Consider the following 18,186-nt stretch of genomic DNA (forward strand, 5'->3'; position numbering starts at 1 on the left):
AGCCAATAAATCCTCTGGACAAATCACCACGTGACAAATCCAAGAAAATTGTAAGGAACAGCATCAATCTCTGCACATGGCTTTCTTTGACCTCACAAAGACCTTCGACTCTGTCAACCGTGAGGGATTATGGAGTGTCCTTCTTAAATTCGGCTGTCCTCAAAAATTTGTCACCATCCCCCGCCTGCTTAATGATGACATGTAAGTCGTGATTCTTACCAACAGATGCAGACCGATGTTAAGCAAGGCTGTGTCATTGTGGGACCTGATTAACTATTGTGGGACCTTATTAACTGGGACCTGATTAATTTATAATTATAGAGTAGCTGTTTGCCGTGAACGTGCTCACTAACAATTGCAGCGTGGTTGGGGCCAAAGTACAGTCACCGGGTTAAGCACTGTTCCGACCAGATAACAGGAACATGCTGCGAAACAGTGAACAGCAGGAGGAAGGGGCATGATGTGGGAATCACATCATGACCAAGGCGATTGCTATCTGCAATGAGCAGCTGGGTCATAACCAGCGGCCAATCCAGAGTCGACAAACTGACCCCAGTAACAGCAGGGGGGCCAATCAGGGAATGGGAAGACCCCACATTCGCGACTATAACTGAAGCTGTAACACGCGGTAGAGTGCGCTTTATTCTTAGTAACTGCAAGATGTAACTGAGCCAATAAAATTTGCCTGGATACTACCACCGGACTCGAGTCTCGTCAACTGCTAAGAATATAAGAGACCCTACAGTCATTGCACCAACGCTCTTCTCAATCTTCCTCACTGCAATGCTTCATCTCACCTTTAACAAGCTCTATGCTGGAGTAGAGTTAACCTACAGGACAAACGGGAAATTGTTCAACCTCCGACGCCTCCAGTCCAGATCCAAGGTTGTTCCAACCTCTGTCACTGAATTATAATATGCAGATGACACTTGCATTTGTGCACACTTGGAGTCTGAACTCCAAACCATCGTTGACACCTTCACTGAAGCGTATGAGAGTCTGGGCCTTACATTAAACATCCATAAGACAAAGGTTCTCTATCAACCTGCCTCCACCACACAGTACTGCTCCCCAATTATCAAGATCCATCACAAGACCTTGGACAATATGAACCACTTCCCATTGCTTGGGAGCCTACTATCAGCAAGGACAGACATCGATGACGAAGTCCAACACCGCCTTCAGTGTGCCAGTGCAGCCTTCAGCTGCCTGAGGAAAAGAGTGTTCAAAGACCAGGATCTCAAACCCGGCACGAAGCTCATGGTCTACAGAGCAGTAGTGATACCTGTCCTCCTTTATGCTTCAGAGACATGGACTATGTACAGTAGGCATCTCAAATCACTGGAGCAGTACCACCAATGCTGCCTCCGCAAAATCCTGCAAATTCATTGGCAGGATAGGTGCACCAACATTAGCGTTCCCTCTCAGGCCAACATCCCCTGCATCGAGGCATTGACCATGCTCGATCAGCTTCAATGTGCAGGCCACATGGTCTGCATGCCAGATACTAGACTCCCGAAACAAACACTCTACTCTGAGCTACGTCACAGCAAGCGAGCCCCAGGAGGGCAGAGAAAACGCTTCAAGGACACCCTCAACATCTCCTTGAAAAAGTGTAACATCCCCACCGATTCTTGGGAATCCCTGGCTCAAGACCACTTAAAATGGAGGAGAAGCATCCGAGAAGGCACCGACATTTCGAGTCTCTTCGCCGGGAGCACGCGGAAGTCAAACACCCATCTCTCCAACCACCATCTGCCCCACCTGTGACCGAGACTGTGGATCCTGCATTGGTCTCATCAGTCACCTAAGAACACATTTTAGTGTGAAAGCCTTGACTCCGGGGGACTGCCTAAGAAGAAGAAGAAACCCCCTGGACCTGATGGCCTACACCCTAGGGTTTTGAAAGAGGTGGCTATAGAGATAGTGGATGCATTGATTGCCATCTTCCAAAATTCCAAAGATTCTAGAAAGATTCCTGTGGATTGGAAGGTAGCAAATGTAACTCCGCTATTAAATAAAGGAAGGAGAGAGAAAACGGGGAACTACAGACCAGTTTGCCTGATATCAGTAGTAGGGAAAATGTTAGAATCTATTATTAAGGACATGGTAACAAGGCAATTAGAAAATAATAATAAGATTGGGCAGAGTCAGCATGGATTTATGAAAGGGAAATCATGTTTGACAAATTTTCTGGAGTTTTTTGAGGTTATAACTAGCAGAATAGATAAGGAGGAACCAGTGGTTGTGGTTTATTTGGATTTTCAGAAGGCATTCGATAAGGTGCCACACAAGAGATTATTAAACAAAATCAGGGCTCATGGGATTGGGGGTAATATACTAGCATGGATTGAGGATTGGTTAACAGACAGAAAACAGAGAGCAGGGAAAAATGGGTCATTTTCGGGTTAGCAGACTGTAACTAGTGGGGTGCCGCAAGGATCAGTGCTTGTGCCCCAGCTATTCACAATCTATATCAATGATTTGGATGAGGGGACCAAATATAATATATCCAAGTTTGCTGATGATACAAAGCTAGGTGGGAATGTAAATTGTGAGGAGGATGCAAGGAGACTTTAAGGGGATATAGACAGGCTAGGTGAATGGGCAAGAACATGGCAAATGGAATTATGGGGCCGAAATTGATGGTCTTACTGCCCACTGCCGCCGACATTCTTCTGGTCGAACCACCCAGTGCCACTTTCATCATGGCCTGGAGCGGGCGGGAGGGAAGAGCCGCCAGAAAGCACCTGCTGACGTCAGCGGATGGCCAAGTGGCGCAACTGAGTTCCCGCCCGCCGAGATGTCATATTCATGCGGCGGGATTCGGCGGCATGTTGGTGGCAGGACGGCGGTGGACCGTTGGGTGCAGGCAGCTCTGTCCTCAACGGTAAGTGCGAAGAAGTTTATTTAAATTATTTCTTTACAGGTACTTAACTGGATGGGGTCCCCTGAAGGCCGGCAGATGTTTTATTTTGTTTTTGATGCTTTTTATTTTTAGTTCTTCGACCCTCTGTGGGCTCCATCTTCAGCGGCACTTGGACGGCAAGCGCCTTTGCCGCCGAGAATGAGAGGTCCCGCTGGCTGCCGCCCAGATTGTCGCCATCCGTCACAGATTTGCCGCCCGCCAGCCTTCAAGGGGCCTTGGTGATGAAAACCCCACCCAAAGAACCGTCAGGGATCTCGGCGATCAGCAGCAGTCCTTTGGGCAGCACTTGGGCGGGCGGAAGCCTTCATCAAGTTTGGGCCCCTAATGTGGAGAAATGTGAAGTTGGTAGGAAAAATAGGAAAACAGTGTTTTTTTTAAACAGTGAGAGATTGGGAAATGTTGGTGATCAGAGGGTCCTGGGTGTACACAAATCACTGAAAGTTAATATGCAGATACAGCAAGCAATTAAGAAAGCAAATGATATGTTTGCCTTTATTACAAGAGGATTTGAGTATAATAGTAATGATGTCTTCCTGCAATTATATAGGGCGTTGGTGAGACAGCACCTGGAGTATTGTTTTGGTCTCCTTACCTAAGCAAGGATATAATTGCCATGGAGGGAGTGCAACGAAGGTTCACCAGACTGATTCCTGGAATGGAGGGATTGTCCTATGAGGAGAAATTGAGTAGACGAGGCCTATATTCTCTAGAGTTTAGAAGAATGAAAGGTGATCTCCATGAAACATACAACATTCTTACAGTGCTTGGCAGGGTAGATGCAAGGAGGATGTTTCCTCTGGTTGGGGAGTCTAGAACCATCGGTCACATTCTCAGAATAAGAGGTCGGCCATTTAGGACTGAGATAAGGCAAAATTTCTTCACTCAGAGGGTGGTGATACTTTGGAATTTTCTACCCCAGAGAGATGTGGATGCTCAGTCGTTGAGTATATTCAAGACAGAGATCGATTGATTTTTGAATATTAAGGGAATTAAGGAATATGGGGATAGTGCAGGCAAGTGGAGTTGAGGTAGAAAATCAGCCATGATCTTATTGAATGGCGGAGCAAGCTCGAGGGCATGAATGGCCTACTCCTGCTCTTAATTCTTATGTTCTTAACTTCTAATGACCCCAGTGAATTAATCTTGAGATCCTTATATTTATCTTTAAATCCCACTGTGGCATCGGTACATTTTACCTCAGTGATCTCCTCCAGATGTATGTCCGGGCATGCAAGCTCTGCTCTCAAATGGTGTTTTACTTCTCACTTCTGGATGTTCTTTGTGTCACTCTGTTCCTGTTCCCCAGAGCCCTCTCCATAAACACTTCCACCTAACTATCTCCCTTCCTGCTTTCAAAGGATTCCCCAAATCCTCCTCTTTGATTGGGCTTTCAATGGAAAGCAAAATCAGGTGTGTTGTATATTGGGCGACCCATCTACTGCCATCCTTCAGTGCCTCTGCTGAAGTATTTTAACTCCAGTATATCTGAGTCACGTGAGTGACACATTTCCTGTGTTGCATTCTGGTGGTTTACTTCTTGCGGTACACTTGGCTTTGGCTAATCGTATGCAAATTAATTTATTCTAGACAAAGTTCTTGTTTCTTAAATAAAAACTCTGAAGGAAAGGAAAATATCACAATGGGTGATAACAGCTTTTCCCACAAACTAGCCAGCCCAAATAGCAATTTAAATTTAAATGTCTTTAATGTCAATTAGTGATAAAGTAACAAAGCTTCACCTGACCACAGAATAATATTGTGCATCGAATGGTCTAATGTTCCTCCCCTTATAAATTATCAGATCCATTCCAAATTACTGTGGCAATGCCACAGGAGATCCTCATGTATTGAAAAGATGCACTTAAAGTACTTAAAGTGATGCCCTGGCTGAAATCGTAACTCAGACAGAAGAGAAATCAAACCTAGGAAAGTCTGATCAAGACAGTGTCTTTACCTCCTTGGTGTCTGAGGATGGTTCCAATAAGTAATATATTTAAACATATAATTACATACAAACATACGCAATTCACGGACATGAACAACCAGCTGGTCCACCAAGACTGCCCCATTACTTCCAAATAGCTAGAAATAGCCTTGGAGCAGACCCACCCTGATCTTGCAAGGCTTCATAAGAACATAAGAACATAAGAAATAGGAGCAGGAGTGGGCCATATGGCCCCTCAAGCCTGCTGCACCATTTAATACAATCATGGCTGATCCGATCATGGACTCAGGTCCACTTCCCTGCCCGCTCCCCATAACCCTTTATTCTCTTATCGTTTAAGAAACTGTCTATTTCTGTCTTAAATTTATTCAATGTCCCAGCTTCCACAGCTCTCTGAGGCAGTGAATTCCACAGATTTACAACCCTCTGAGAGAAAAAATTTCTCCTCATCGTGGTTTTAAATGGGCGGCCCCTTATTCTAAGATCATGCCCTTGAGTTCTAGTCTCTCCTATCAGTGGAAACATTCTCTCTGCATCCACCTTGTCAAGCCCCCTCATAATCTTATACGTTTCGATAAGATCACCTCTCATTCTTCTGAATTCCAATGATAGAGGCCCAACCTACTCAAACTTTTCTCATAAGTCAACCCGCCCATCCCCAGAGTCAACCTAGTGAACCTTCTCTGAACTGCCTCCAAAGCAAGTATATCCTTTCGTAAATATGGAAACCAAAACTGCACAAGTATTCCAGGTATGGCCTCACCAATACCCTGTATAGCTGTAGCAAGACTTCCCTGCTTTTATACCCATTCCATTGGCCTTCCTGATCACTTGCTGTACCTGCATACTATCCTTTTGTGTTTCATGCACAAGTACCCCCAGGTCCCGCTGTACTGCAGCACTTTGCAATCTTTCTCCATTTAAATAATAACTTGCTCTTTGATTTTTTCTGCCAAACTGCATGACCTCACACTTTCCAACATTGTACTCCATCTGCCAAATGTTTGCCCACTCACTTAGCCTGTCTTTGTCCTTTTGCAGATTTTTTTGTGTCCTCCTCACACATTGCTTTTCCTCCCATCTTTGTATTGTCAGCAAACTTGGCTACGTTACACTCAGTCCCTTCCTCCAAGTTGTTAATATAGATTGTAAATAGTTGGGGTCCCAGCACTGATCCCTATGGCACCTCACTAGTTACTGGTTGCCAACCTGAGAATGAACCATTTGTCCTGACTCTCTGTTTTCTGTCAGTTAGCCAATCCTCTGTCCATGCTAATATATTACTCCTAACCCCATGAACTTTTATCTTGTGCAGTAACCTTTTATGTGGCACCTTGTCAAATATCTTCTGGAAGTCCAAATACACCACATCCACTGGTTCCCCTTTATCCACCCTGTTCATTACATCCTCAAAGAATTCCAGAAAATTTGTCAAACATGACTTCCCCTTCATAAATCCATGCTGACTCTGCCTGACCAAATTTTGCTTTTCCAAATGTCCTGCTACTGCTTCTTTAATAATGGACTCCAACATTTTCCCAACCACAGATCTTAAGCTAACTGGTCTATAGTTTCCGGCTTTTTGTCTGCCTCCTTTTTTAAATAGGGGCGTCACATTTGCAGTTTTCCAATCTGCTTCAGGTCTGCTCAGTACAATCAGACTATCGTCATAAGCCCCATCCTTAAATAACATGTCATTAGATGGATTGTGGAATGTACGTCTTTGTTATAGACAGGCACGTAAAGAGAAAAGTAAAAATCAACTCATGGGGCCACATCAAAGGAGTCGTTTTAGACTGTCGGTGAGATGGATACCACACACTTACTAAACACTCTCTCTCTTAGGCAGTCCCTCGGAGTCGAGGATGACTTGCTTCCACACTAATATGAGTTCTCAGGTGACTGATGAATCCAATACGGGACCTACAGTCTCTGTCACAGGTAGGGCAGATGGTGGTTGGAGGGATGGTGGTTGGGGTGCTTAGGTTGTAGTGCGCTTCTTTAGCTGTTTATGCTTGGGTTATGGGGAGTGGGCAGGGAAGTGGAGCTGAGTCCATGATCAGATCAGCCATGATCTTATTGAATGGTGGAGAAGGCTCAAGAGGCCAAATGGTCTACTCCTGTTCCTATTTCATATGTTCATATGTCCGCATGCTCCCGGCGAAGAGACTCGAGGTGTTTGGCGCCTTCCCGGATGCTTCTCCTCCACTTTGAGCAGTGCTGGGTCAGGGATTCCCAGATGTCGGTGGGGATGGTGCACTTTTTCAAGGAGGTTTTGAGGGTGTCCTTGAAGCATTTCCTCTGCCCACCTGGGGCTCACTTGCTGCATAGGAGCTCTAAGTAGAGCACTTATTTTGAGGGTCTAGTATCGGGCATGCGAGTAATATCGCCCATCCATCGGAACTGATCGAGCGTGGTCAATGCTTCAATGCTGGGGATGTTGGCCTGAGCGAGATCATCATCATCATCGGAAGTCCCGAAAAGTGAGATCTTAGGTGACTGAACAGTCCAAAAAGGGAATTACAGTCTCTGTCACAGGTAGGACAGACAGTCGTTGAGGGAAAGGGTGGGTGGGGAGTCTGGTTTGCCATACGCTCATGCTGCTGCGAGAACACTGACTTTGGTGCACCTATCCTGCCAGTAGATTTGCAAGATCTTGTGGAGGCAGCATTAGTGGTACTTCTCCAGGGCTTTGAGGTGCCTGTTGTACATAGTCCATGTCTCTGAGTCATATAGGAGGGTGGGTATCACTATTGCACTGTAGACCATGAGCTTGGTGCCGGCTTTGATGTCCTGTTCTTCAAACACTCTCTTCCTCAGGTGACCGAAGGCGGCACTGGCACACTGAAGGCAGTGCTGGACTTCGTCATCGACGTCTGCCCTTGTTAACAGTGGGCTCCCGAGATATGGAAAATGGTCCATGTTGTCCAAGGCCTCGTCATGGATCTTGATAATCGGGGGCCAGTACTGTGTGGTGGGGGAAGGTTGATTTAGAATCTTTGTCTTACGGATGTTTAGTGAAAGGCCCATACTCTCTTATGTTTCAGTGAAGGTGTTGACGATGGTTTGGAGTTCGACCTCCGAGTGTGCGCAAACGCAAGCGTCATCTGCATACGGTAACTCAACGACAGAGGAAGGGACAACCTTGGATCTGAACTGGAGGGATGGAGGTTGAACAATTTCCCGTTTGTCCTGTAGATTAAATCCACTCTAGCGGGGAGCTTGTTGAGAGTGAGATGAAGCATTGCAGCGAGGAAGATCAAGAAGAGTGTTGGTGCGATAACACAGCCTTGCTCGACCCTGGCCCGCACGTGTATTGGGTCTGTGGTGGATCCATTGGTCAGGATCACGGCTTGCATGTCATCGTGAAGCAGGCGGAGGATGGTGAAGAACTTTTGAGGGCAGCCAAATTTGAGGCTACTGTTTGCTTATCTTCGAAATGCCCTTTGTGGCACATTGGTCTAAAGACAGACTACTAATAAAATCAGATAGTCTTCCAGCATTTTTGTAATCTTATTACAATGTTATCCTAATGCAGAGAAAGAATGAGGAAGAACACGAGTTGGTATATCCTTGACGTGGTTCTCCCACATTGTTTTCTCAACAGATGCCTCCCCTTCACTCTTGCAGGTGTTGATTGCTTGCTGGGCTATGGTCCTGTGGACATCGGTCACCCTCTGGCTCATTGCCAATTATTCTGATTGAAGTGCTTGGAATTTATTACATTTTTTCAAAGAAAAAGATTACTTGCTGTATGCACATATTACTCAGCCTGCAGACTGCCTTGTTCAGGAGGAACTGAGAAGGAACAGAGGGGAATCACGTGGCTCTTGTGAGACCAACGTTACCAAACCACCAAATCACCATTTTTCCTGTAACTTGTTTCCTGTTTAGCAATGGTCTGATTTTAATATATGTGGAAGATAAATTCCTATTCAGATGCTGAGAAAAACCATATATTAAAAACCTAGTTGGTTTTTAATTACTTGGTGCGTCCTCTCAGCTTTGTGCAGATAAAGTAATGTATACGACACAACACACTGTTGTTGCTTATTGCTTATTTTTAAATGCACTTCAGAATCCATCGGGTTACTTTTGTGGAAATGTTTTGGTATCTACATTACTGGCAATTGGGGCGCAGCCGAGCCCGGCACAATGTGACTGGAAAAACAAAAAATGCCTCTCTGATGTAAGTTCCTTGAATATAGACAATTGCAAGTAGCATGGATGCATGCCATGTATAAAGGAGCTGAATGCAATGATGGTTAATATTCTGATTCGCCCATCAACTATATAGGAAACATATATTTATTTAAATTAGTTTTGATTTTTGTTTTTATTTGTTTAAAAATTTAAAGCACCCTTGCTGCATGTTCCCAGGACCACTGCTTTTCTTGAAATATATTAATGACGTGGATGTGGGTGTACAGGGCACAATTTCAAAATTTGCAGATGATGCAAAACTTGGAAGTATAATGAACAGTGAGGAGGAGAGTGATAGACTTCAAGAATACATCATCATCATCAAAAGCAGTCCCTCGGAGTCGAGGATGACTTGCTTCCACACTAGAAATGAGTTCTCAGGTGACTGAAGAGTCCAATGCAGGACCTACAGTCTCTGTCACAGGTGGAGCAAATGGTGATTGGAGGAACGGGTGGGTGGGGTGCTGGGTTGCCGCGCGCTCCTTCCGTTGTCGACGCTTGGCTCCAGTTGCTCTCGGCGAAGAGACTCAAGGTGGTCAGTGCCTTCCCGGATGCTTTTCTTCCACTTTGCACAGTCTCGGGTCAGGGACTCCCAGGTGTCGGTGGGGATGTTACATTTTTTCAAGGAGGTTTTGAGGTTGTCCTTGAAGCGTTTCCTCTGCCCACCTGGGGCTCACTTGCTGTGACAGAATTCTGAGTAGAGCGCTTGTTTTGGGAGACTCGTGTCAGGCATGCGGTTGATGTGGCCCGTCCAGCGGATCTGATCGACAGGTTGGTGGAATGGGCAGACTCGTGGCAGATGAAATTTAACGCAGAAAAGTGAAAAGTGATACATTTTGGTAGAAAGAATGAGGAGAGGAAATATAAACTAAAAGGGTACAATCCTAAATAGGATGCATGAACAGAGAGATCTAGCGATATATGTGTACAAATTGTTGAATGTAGCAGGGCAGGTTGAGAAAACAGTTAAAAAAGCCTATGGGATCCTGAGCTTCATGAATAGAGGTGTAGAGGACAAAAGCATGGATATTATGATGAACCTGTGTTAAACACAAGATCGGCCTCAAATTGGAGCATTGTGTCTCCTTTTGATCTCACAACACACACAGGGCTCCAAGATGGCTCCATTCCTTTTATTCTTGTTGTAAACAGCAATGGCCGCATTACCACAGTAGTCCACTAGGTGGATCTATATTACATTTCTCCCTCCTTAATAAAGAAGTAATTATAACAAACAATCATCTTACATAACTTGTATGGTTATACATAACAAAAGGTTATGTGTCCTCCTCACAATTTGCTTTCCCACCCATCTTTGTATCATCAGCAAACTTGGCTACATGACACTCGGTCCCTTCATCGAAGTCATTAATATAGATTGTAAATAGTTGAGGAGCCAATACTAGTCCCTGCGGCCCTCTACTAGTTATTGTTTGCCAACCAGTAAATGACCCATTTATCCCGACTTTCTGTTTTCGGTTAGTTAGCCAATCCTCTATCCGTGCTAATATATTACCCCAATTCCGAGAACTTTTATCTTGTGCAGTAACCTTTTATGTAGCGCCTTATCGAATGCCTTCTGCAAATCCAAATATAGCACATCCACTGGTTCCCCCTTATCCAACCTGCTCATTACATCCTCAAAGAACTCCAGCAAATTTGTCAAACATGATTTCCCTTTCATAAAACAATGCTGACTCTGCTTGCTTGAATTATGCTTTTCCAACTGTCCCGCTACTGCTTCCTTAAAAATGGACTCCAGCATTTTCCAACGACAAATTTTCGGCTAACTGGTCTATCTTTCCTGCTTTTTGTCTGCCTCCTTTTTTAAATAGGGATGTTACATTTGCGGTTTTCCAATCCCTTGGGACCGCCTCAGAATCCATGGAATTTTGGTAGATTACAACCAATGCAGCCACTTCTTTTAAGACCCTAGGATGTAAGCCATTTGAGCCAAGAGACTTGTCCGCCTTTAGTCCTATTATTTTACCGAGTACTACTTCATTAGTGATAGTGATTGTATTAAGTTCCTCCCTCCCTATAGCCCTTTGATTATTCACTCTTGGGATGTTTTTAGTGTCTTCTGCCGTGAAGACCGATACAAAATATTTGTTCAACGTCTCTGCCATTTCCCTGTTCTCCATTATTCATTCCCCAGTCTCATCCTCTAGGGAACCAACATTTACTTTAGCCGCTCTTTTCCTTTTTATGTACCTGTAGAAACTCTTCCTATCTGTTTTTATATTTCGTGCTAGTTTACTTTCATAATCTATTTTCCCTCTCTTTGGGTTCAAAATTGGGCAGAAGTTGCTCCATTTTTTTTGGAGCAGCTTGATTTTTCTGGAGTATCTTAAAAATCCACATTTTGCACATTCAATTTGCGCCAGTGTAAGTGCGTTCGTTACGATTGTTTTAGTTTAGTTTAGTGTTTCTCAAAAGGGGGCGTTACCAGCCACTTACACCAGTTTTGGCCATGTGGCCACTTGTGGCCGCACAGAAAACCCTTGCGGAGAGTTAAGAAATCAGGGCTGGTAGGTACACCGGAGGCCAACAGAACTTAATGACTTGACGAAAGAATGTGAATAGGATCAAACAGCTATCATATGACAAACTTCGCAAAGTTAATTTACTATACAACAGAAGCATTCATGGAAGCTTACACTAAAAAAATAAAAGAAGTAAAAGATAGTTGAATTAAGTTGCCCTAATCTCACAACTAATTTAAACAACTATTTGTTTGCAATGATTATACTGGGCCAAAATTAAGACCATATTATCTAAATAAAGTCTACTTCAATAAATAAGATATTCCTCCATCACTAATGTTCTTCTTTCACAATAGCACCAGATAAATAGGCTTGACAAATGGTCACCACTATTCACAAGAGACAAAACATATTTACATAATTTTTTCAAAATATCCAAATAAAAAATAGAAGTAAGTAAGTCCTACTCTACCTTCATCTTCAGCCCGGGAAGGCAGCGAGCCAGCCTATGCGATAGGCCACGGCCTGGGATAGGGGCGGAAGGCACAAGCAGCCGGTATGATGATGATGAAGATAATGATGATGATGATGAGGTCCCACGCTGCAGCACGTACACTGAGAGACTGAGGGCGAGGAGCTACTGGCATGCGCGCGCACTCCAACGCGCATGTGCAGACGTCCTGGCACTGTTTTCAGTGCGGGACACTGGCTCCGCCCCCAACCCGACTGGCCACGCTGTGCGAAGACCCGGGAGAGACTGGACAGTGGCCAAAGTGGAAAGCGATTTTTTCGGAGCACTTTTCAACGCAGAAAAACGGCGCATCTCCAGTGAGGGCGCCAAAAAAAGGGGTGGGCCAATTTTGAGCCACAATCATTTTTTTACTCGTTCTTTGCTGGCTTTTAAAAGTTTCCCAATCTTCTGGCCTCCCAGTAGTCTTGGCCACATTGTATGCCCTTGTTTTCAGTTTGATACCATCTATTATTTCCATAGTTATCCACAGATGGTTATCCCTTCTCTTACAGTCTTTCCTTCTCATTGGGATATATTTTTGTTGCGAATTATGAAATATCTCCTTAAATGTCTGCCACTGCTTATCAACCATTCCATACTTTAATCTATTTTCCAAGTCCACTTTAGCCAACTTTGCCCTCATACCTTTGTAGTCTCCTTTTTTTAAGCTTAGGACACTGGTTTGAGATCCAACTTTCTCACCCTCCAACTGAATTTGAAATTCAACTATGTTATGGTCACTCATTCCTCGAGGATCTTTTACTGTGAGATCATTTATTAATCCTGTCTCATTACACAGTACCAGATCTAAGATAGCTTGCTCCCTGCTTGGTTTCGCAACATACTTTTCAAGGAAACTATCCTGGATACACTCTATGAACAGAACTCAGACTCATTCGAGGCTGATCCTGAAGAAAATGTATCTCCAAGGAATGCCCTTAATCTACATTTGAACTCTCTTCTACTTCAGACTGTTTGTCTGCCTGACTCAGATTAAAATACTGACTTTCTCTTGGAATTGTTTCCTGTACATTTGATGTAGGATTTGCTACTGGTACTGTACTTGTAACAAAACTATCTGATGAGTCAGAAATCATTCCAACTTTCAACTTCTTCCACATCTGTAAGTAAAATATGATCAATGTGAACAAACCTAACCGGTCCATGATCAAACATCTTGACCAAATATGTGCGAGGACCACATATCTTCGTCACTCTTCCTGGTAATCACTTTAACCATTTATGGTGACTGTCTCACTTTCTGATTTAATTTCACATTTCTTTCCTTTACTCTAACACTATAATGATTCTCTTTCGAAACATCATAGTGAACTAAAATGGTGCTCTCTATCAACTGGCTTTTACTTTCCTTAAATGCTGCATCACATTCTTCTAATTACTTCTAATGGGCCTGTTTTTCAACAGCTCATTCATCATCATCATCATCATAGGCAGTCCCTCGGAATCGAGGAAGACTTGCTTCCACTCTTAAAATGAGTCCTTAGGTGGCTGAACAGTCTAATGTGAGAACCACAGTCCCTGTCAAGCTGGGACAGATAGTCGTTCAGGGAAGGGGTGGGTGGGACTGGTTTGCCGCATGCTCTTTCCGCTGCCTGTGCTTGATTTCTGCATGCTCTCGGTGATGAGACTCGAGGTTCTCAGCGCCCTCCCGGATGCACTTCCTCCATCTAGGGCGGTCTTTAGCCATGGATTCCCAGGTATCAGTGGGGATGTTGCACTTTATCAGAGAGGCTTTGAGGGTGTCCTTGTAACGTTACCTCTGCCCACCTTTGGCTCGTTTGCCGTGAAGGAGTTCAGAGTAGGGCGCTTGCTTTGGGAGTCTCGTGTCTGGCATGCGAACAATGTGGCCTGCCCAGCGGAGCTGATCAAGTGTGGTCAGTGCTTCAATGCTGGGGATATTGGCCTGGTCGAGGATGCTAACGTTGGTGCGTCTTTCCTCCCAGGAGATTTGCAGGATCTTGCGGAGACATCGTTAGTGGTATTTCTCCAGCGACTTGAGGTGTCTACTGTACATGGTCCATGTCTCTGAGCCATACAGGAGGGTGGGTATTACTACAGCCCTGTAGACCATGAGCTTGGTGGCAGTTTTGAGGGCCTAGACCTCAAACACTCTTTTCCTCAGGTGGCCAAAGGCTGCACTGGTGCACTGGAGGCGGTGTTGAATCTCGTCATCAATGTCTGCTCTTGTTGATAAGAGGCTCCTGAGGTATGACGCGACCCTGGACCATTTCCCATACCTCAGGAGCCTCTGATCAAAAAGAGCAGACATGGACAACGAGATTCAACACCGCCTCCAGTGTGCCAGTGCAGCCTTTGGTCGCCTGAGGAAAAGAGTGTTCGAAGACCAGGCCCTCAAATCTGTTACCAAGCTCATGGTCTACAGGGCTGTAGTAATACCCACCCTCCTGTATGGCTCAGAGACGTGGACCATGTACAGTAGCTACCTCAAGTTGCTGGAGAAATACCACCAACGATGTCTGAATTGTGCACCTTGGCTCAGCTTGAAAGCAACTGTTTTTTGCACATCTTATGTACACCTCTGATGCGCGAGGTGTCAGTGAATGAAAAAAAAGAAAGACTTGCATTTACGAGCTTATCTTTCACGACCACATGATGTCCCAAAGCGTTTACAGCCAATGAAGTAATTTTGAAGTGTAGTCACTGTTGCGATGTAGGAAATGCAGCAACAATTTGTGCTCTGCAAGCTCTCACAAACAGCAATGTGATAACGACTGGATAATATGTTTTTGTGACGTTGATTGAGAGATAAATATCAGTCAGGACACCAGGGATAACTCCCCTGCTCTTCTTCGAAATAGTCCCATGGGAACACTTACGTCCACCTGATGGGATAGACTCGGTCCTGTTTAACATCTTAGCTGAGAGATGGCATCTCTGACAGTTCAGCACTTCCTCAGTACTGCACAGAAGTATCTTCCTAGATTTTGTGCTCAAGACCCTGGAGTGGAATTTGAACCTACAGCCTTCTGACTCAACTATCTGCTACCAACTAGACCATGGCTGACACATATTTAATGCCATTATTTGATGCAACCAACCCTGCCAAGCCAATAACAACTTAAAAATCCTAATATTTAATTTGGTTAATATAGTCTGGTATATTGTGCTAAAAGGTGAACACCCAAAAATCTGTGCTAGTCAAATGTTTCTTATGGTATATTACACCCTGACTGGAAAATATGGAAAAAAGAAATCTTATAATAAAAATTTTAATCAGATTTAAGATAATATTTTATTTTACTTAAATATTTTATGTTGTTTTTTGATAGTTTAAAATAATTTTTGTATTTATTCAGTTTTTATTAACTTCACAAATGATTTTTGTCATTTTACTTTCAACTCCAACTGCAGTACATTATTCCTCCTTGTCCTCCTCGACTCCATGTAGCCAATATCCTCCATCGCCACTCCTTTAGGATCCACCTCTGTGCTTCTAGTCTTTCATGGTTCCACTTCTACCTGTCCCCAAATAACCAGCGCATTTCCTGCAATGGCTTCTCCTCGCACCCGACATCCAATCCATTACCAAGACCACCTATTTCTAACTCTGAATCATCACCCACTTCCGTCCATACCTGAACTGCTGCTGAAACGCTTATCCACACCATTTTTACCTACAGGCTTGACTTTTCCAATGCCTTCCCAACTGGCCTCCCAATGTCTACCATATTCAAACTCCACCTCAGGAAAAACTCTGCTATCTGCATTATAACTCACACTACATCCTACTCATTCATTACCCAGTTCTCACCACCGGCTCCCCATTCCCTAACATTTCCCTGGATTTCAGCACCCAAAAATGGGTGGGTTGGTGTCACGTCAGAGGTTAAAATTAAAAAAATCTCAATCCCAGGAGACGGGTTGGCAATTGAAATATTTTAATACAGCTGGCAGTCTCCGATTTAACTTGCTTTGCAGGTTTAACACTGGCGATCTGGGTTTCCCAGACCTCAAAGCCAGCACCAAGCTCATGGTCTACAGAGCAGTAGTGATATCCACCCTCCTATATGGCTCAGAGACATGGACCATGTACAGCAGGTACCTCAAAACACTGGAGAAATACCACCAATGTTGGATTTGTTGTGTATGGAGAACGAGTCAGACTGAACACTGTGAGCTCAAAGTAAAGTGTGACCTTAGTCTTTTATTGCAGGTCTCCAGAGTGCCTCTCCAACCTGTGAAGCCTCCTTAAATACCTGTGCTCCCAAGTGATCATGGGATCCTTTGGGACTCCAGGGGATGAGCCCTCAGGTGGCTGTACAGAGTAAATTCAAATTTACATGTATAACAGGGTCTGCAAGATCCTACAAATCTACTGGCAGGATAGGCGCACCAACGTCAGTGTTCTCGTTCAGGCCAATATCCCCAGCATCAAAACAGTGACCACGCTCGATCAGCTCCGCTGGACGGGCCACATCGTCCGCATGCCTGACACAATACTCCCAAAAGAAGCGCTCTACTCGGAGCTCCGACACAGTAAGCGAGCCCCAGATGGGTAGAGGAAACGTTTCAAGGACACGCTCAAAGCCTCCTTGAAAAAGTGCAACATCTCTATCGATACCTGGGAATCCCTGGCCCAAGACCACCGAAAATGGAGGTGAAGCATCCGGGAAGGCGCCGAACACCTCGCGTCTCTTCACCGGGAGCAAGGTGAAGCCAAGCGCAAACAGCGGAAGGAACACGCGGCAACCCAGGCACCCTAACCTCCCGTTCCTCCAACCACCGTCTGCACCACCTATCCCGCATTGGACTAAGCAGTCACCTGAGAACTGATGTTTAGTGTGGAAGCAAGTCAGCCTCGACTCCGGGGGACTGCCTAAGAAGAGAAGAAGTATTGCACTCTCCTGACTCTGGACATCGGTGTGTCCCCTCAACCTCTGCGCCACCATTGAAGGCATGGCTTTCAACCTTTGTGGTCCTATCCTTTGCAATTGTATTCCTGAAACTCTCCATCTTGCTACCTTTGTTCCCACCTTCAAAACCTCCACAAAACCTGCCTCTTTGGCCATGTCACCTCTCCTACTATTTTTCTCCTGCTTGAAGCAGCTTCAATTCAAGTACAAAATAGAGGTTGGTAATTACACTTGTCTCTTTTGTGAAGTATCCTGGGATATTTCAGTAGGCCAAAGACATTATATAAATGTTGTTATATTGTTTTTATTGGTATTTGTCCAACCCAAAAAGATAAAATGCTGGTTCCCCGGTTAGAGCTCTTACTGAAATAAGTTTATCCGATTCCAATCTCGTTCCCAGAAATTATCAAGAAACAAGAGAAACAACTACAGGAATTTCAAACCAAATTAGTATTCCAGGCATAAAGATAAAGAATCTGTGAGTGTAATTCAAAACAGTGGTACTGTCGGGGGTACACACCTAATATTTAAATTATTCTGGTGCTCGGACCCTGGGAATTTCTGCTTTGGTTCTGGTTTCATGACAGGAACTGGAAAAAGTGAATTTCGGTGGTTGTGGTTCAGAACAATACATTTCCAAAAGGTCACAGCACTGAAAGTAATGATCAGTAATGATGTCATCACACTAATACACAGGTTGCTGTTATTCTTTCATCTACTTAAGACTGTGATCCATTTAGGAATACAGATAGTAGTACATAAATTGTAACCAATTACAGGGCAAACTGACAGAAACCAGCAGAGAGTGTGATTACCATTGCTTCAATTTCCCATCGTTCAGAAGGACTTTGTAGCAATTACACATAGAAAGAAAGATGAAAGAACTTGCAGTTGTATCGTGATTTTCATGACCTCAGGACGTCTTAAATCGCTTTACAGTCAATTAAATACTTTTGAAGTGTAGTCGGCTGATTTGTGAGTCGCTCTGGTTTTAGATATGTTCTTGAGTAGAGGTATCATGCTATACGCCAATTTATTTGGAGCTGTGCTGCTCCTTCAGTGATGTACCCGAGCAGAGGCTGCTTGAGGCAGTTTCAGCTCAGGTACAAAATATATCGACACCCCAATATTAGGTTAGGAATTATACACACACAAGTGGAATAATCTCAAAAAAAATGAGCATGAACGAGTGTAGGACAGGAATTAGAAAAGTGTTT

This window comes from Pristiophorus japonicus, chromosome 6, assembly GCF_044704955.1.
Source record: "Pristiophorus japonicus isolate sPriJap1 chromosome 6, sPriJap1.hap1, whole genome shotgun sequence".
NCBI classification, from domain to species: domain Eukaryota; kingdom Metazoa; phylum Chordata; class Chondrichthyes; family Pristiophoridae; genus Pristiophorus; species Pristiophorus japonicus.